Source organism: Cebus imitator, unplaced genomic scaffold (assembly GCF_001604975.1).
Source record: "Cebus imitator isolate Cc_AM_T3 unplaced genomic scaffold, Cebus_imitator-1.0 Scaffold943, whole genome shotgun sequence".
Lineage (NCBI taxonomy): Eukaryota > Metazoa > Chordata > Mammalia > Primates > Cebidae > Cebus > Cebus imitator.
In genome coordinates this window covers 99,383-102,936 of record NW_016108258.1, presented here as the reverse complement: position 1 = coordinate 102,936, position 3,554 = coordinate 99,383, and the positions used below count along the sequence as shown (strand labels likewise).

General features: G+C 41.5%; 1 protein-coding gene across 1 annotated transcript in view; it reads right to left on the bottom strand.

The window, feature by feature from the left end:
* The window catches only part of ZNF75D (zinc finger protein 75D), a 10,437-nt gene extending 9,626 nt beyond the window's left edge, over positions 1-811 (bottom strand). Inside the window, exon 1 of the mRNA XM_017521035.2 lies at positions 522-811. The gene's annotated coding sequence lies outside the window, so the exon portion shown is untranslated. The remainder of the gene's footprint in view (positions 1-521) is intronic.
* Between the last annotated feature and the right edge of the window lie 2,743 nt (positions 812-3,554).

Below are 3,554 nucleotides of genomic sequence, written 5' to 3'. Positions count from 1 at the left end.
AAAAAAAAAAAAAAAAAAATGGTTGGCTCCTTGCTGGCCATTCAGGCTCAGGAGGTACAGGAACACCTCTTATATTTTTCTGTCAGCAGAAATCATTGTCTTTAATGCTGAAATGACCCTTTCATTGGTGTTATGTTCATAAGCCATCAAAAATCAGGAAATTTTCCTAGGTGTGGTGGTAGACATTAGTGCTCCAAATCCCCATCCCTGATTCACTACACCTTCTAGATCAACCACAGGGACACCCACAAGGACTCTGAACGCGGGCAGCCTTTGAGTGTGCTTCACTAGCATCCCTGGGTTATATTTGTACATCGGTAGAAAGAAGCTGCTTCCACAGGTTAGAAGTGGCTGTAGGAGCCTGCGGCCGGGCGGCTCGCTGTGGACAATACTGTTTCACGGCCCCCCACCCCCATTCTCCCGCTACGCAGCAGCCCTAAAGGCTGCAACTGGCAGGAGCCGCCGATATTTCTCAGGGGATCGCCAATCGAATCTAAAGAGAAAATCCGCTTCTTGGTTACCTTCAGTCAGCTCTGGCTTCCCCGGAGGCCACTTTCCTCTTCCTCTGCTTGACTAAGCCTCTGTGGCCACGCCTCCCTGCTTGCTCTGGATAGCGAAGCTCTCCGCTGCTGCACCACTCGGGGAAGCGATGTCAGGAAAGCGCGGGAGGTCTGGCCAGTGAAGCTCCAAGATTTGGGGAGCCTTGGAAGATCAGTTCCCCCATTTAATCCCTCCACCTCTTGAAGACCTGACCCTGACTCACTCTTCTAGGGTCGAGGTCTGTGGACCTGAACCGGAATCAACCAGAAAATGAAAGATGCATTTCCGGTGGCTTTGTGACAGCTACGCCCAGCCATCCCCCTCCCTCTACCTGACAAGTCTCAGCCTAGCCAAGTTAGGAACTGTCCCTGGGGGTCCTTTCCATCCCAGAAGAATCAGCCTCCTGCTCCAGTTAGGTCCTGGATGCAAGAAAGAGTTAATGCTACCGAGTCTCTAGTCCTGCTGGAAGCGTACAGGACCCCGGTAAATGGCTCTTCCCTGGGAGCCTTGTAGCTTATAGATTCCTGGTACCAAGGTCTCTTATCCCTGATTTGCGAGGTATTGTGCATCCAGATTGTGCTGGCTTACCTGTGGCTGGCAGCCCATTCTACTGGGGGCCTCACCCAGTAAGGGTTGCCACCTCAAAAATCTAGGGCTCACAAAGTCAGAACCACTTCAGCACTCTTGTGGGCAAAGCTGTGTTCTGGGCCCTCCTGAGTCACAGCCAGAGCGAGCTCCAGCTGTAGTCACTAGATTTATCAAAAGCCTCCTTGAGTAAGAGGCAATTTGTTCCTGGTCAAGCCTCTTGCTAGATCAGAAACAACAGTCCCTTATATTTTTAAAACCATTTTCTAATTCTCAGACACATGCTCTCCAACTGTTATCTTGTTTTATTCTTTTTAGGTAGATTTTAACCTTTTGAGATAGGTCCCATTTATATTTCTCTTTGACATATAGATAATTTGAAATGGTATGGCATGACTTCACCTACTACTTCATGTTCAGGGTCACATAGATTACCAGTGGCAGACTTTAGTCAGGAATTTAGGTCTCCTGTTGTCATATCCTGTCCTTTTTCTACTACATTATGCTTTCCCTGGAGGACAGAAATCTTACTTCCATCTTTATCTCCTGCAGGGCTTAGCCAAGTTCTCTGGGTAAGGTAAGTATTTCATATTTACAGAACCATCTTTCTAAGAAGCTGAATATCTTGTGTTGTCAGTATTCTCCAAGTTTTCAGTATTTACCAAGTGTGAGCCATTTGGATAAAAATTGCCAATGTGAGTCTAACAGGAGAAACTGTGTGTAGCTTAGTTTTACAATGGGGATGAAACTGACACATTTTGGAAGCCAGTGTGAGAAACCACTCAGACAAGCCGAACAGACGTCTGCATGTCCAGAAAGAAAATAAAAAGTACCTGATTGGCTTTTTATAAATAAATGCAGATGACACTAAGTTAAATTCAATCATCATTCAAAATTGAAGCTCCCCAAAGGTGTATAAAAGGACACAATGCAGTATCTATGATATATAAACTTAGTTAAAATTTTTGATTAACCAGAGCATCATCCTCAGAATGACTCTTTCAAAACTATATTCCTCATTTCAGGCATTTTCAACTTAACATTTTGTAACTCAATGAAGAGGAAGTCAAGGCATTGTTATTTCTGTATAATTCCCAGGTTTAGATTTCAATGAATCACTAACCAGTGAGGATGGTCAGATAAAAGGCATTTTCTTTTCCCTAAACACTTCAACCTTGATTCACTCAATAAATCAAGGTGTGATCTTAAGCTGCAAACAACTTTATAGGTGGAAGCACCTTGAAGAGAATATTGTAATTTTGAATAAGGTCATGATGAGCAAGATAAAGAAGGAAAAAGAGTTTCCAAAGTTAAACCTAAAACCCAAGAATGTGTAATTTTTAACTGAGGAAAGTCAGGATGGAGTAAAACAAACAACTATCGCAAACACCTAAGAAGTCTTTAAACATCTTTCATGGTCTGGAAACTGGAAGTCTGAAATCAGGGTGACAGCATGGTTGTTGGGTTTATGGTGAGAGTCTTCTTCCTAGTCACGTCTTCTCAAGGCCTTTTCATGGTGTGTAAATGCAAAGAGACGGAGTGAGATTTAATATTTCTTATTCCTTTTTCCATAAGGGCATTAATCCCATCATGGGGCTCCATACTAATGACCCCATCTAAACCTGATTACCTGCCAAAGGCCCCATCTCCAAATACTATCACATTGAAAATTATGGATTCCACCTAGGAGTTTGGGGTGTACACATTCGGCCCATAGCAGCTTAGAAGACTAGAGTTGTAGATCAATTTTTGAGAAATACGGAAAACTGGAAACCAACTTAAAACAAGATACGATGTAGTTAAACAAGAATGAAGAAAAGGGTTACCCCTTCCCCCAGAATTTGTGATTACAAAGGAAGTTGTTTGAGAAAGAGGAGAGACTGATGAAGAACAACAACAGATGGCTATATTAAATGATGTGCTGTGAGACAAGAGTTTGGACTACCTCATTGATTTTGTTGATTCTACAACTGAATTTTTAAAGGTTTCATTTCATGTTGAAGGAGATGCAACAAGTAGTAATCAAAGAACAGTTTCAGAGTAGATTCAATTCTAAAATTGGTAGTTTTCAAAATCAAGGCCTCATAATAGTGAGTTGTTAAACATGACTTCGATTTCTGCTTCTAGTAATTAGAATTTTTTAAACAGCTAAATTATGATATAATTCACAAATCACATAATTCATTCATTTAAAGTATTCTAAATATCAGTTTTTTAAATATACTTAAAGAGTTGTGTAACCGACATGGCAATCAATTATAGAATATTTAACTCAACTCCCCCCCAAAAAATATTGAACCATGCAGCTTTAACTTCTCATTTCCTGTCATCCCCCACCTTCCCATCACCACTAGCCATAGGCAACCACTGATCTACTTTCTTTCTCTATACATTTCTTTATCCTGGATATTTCATATAAATGAAATCAT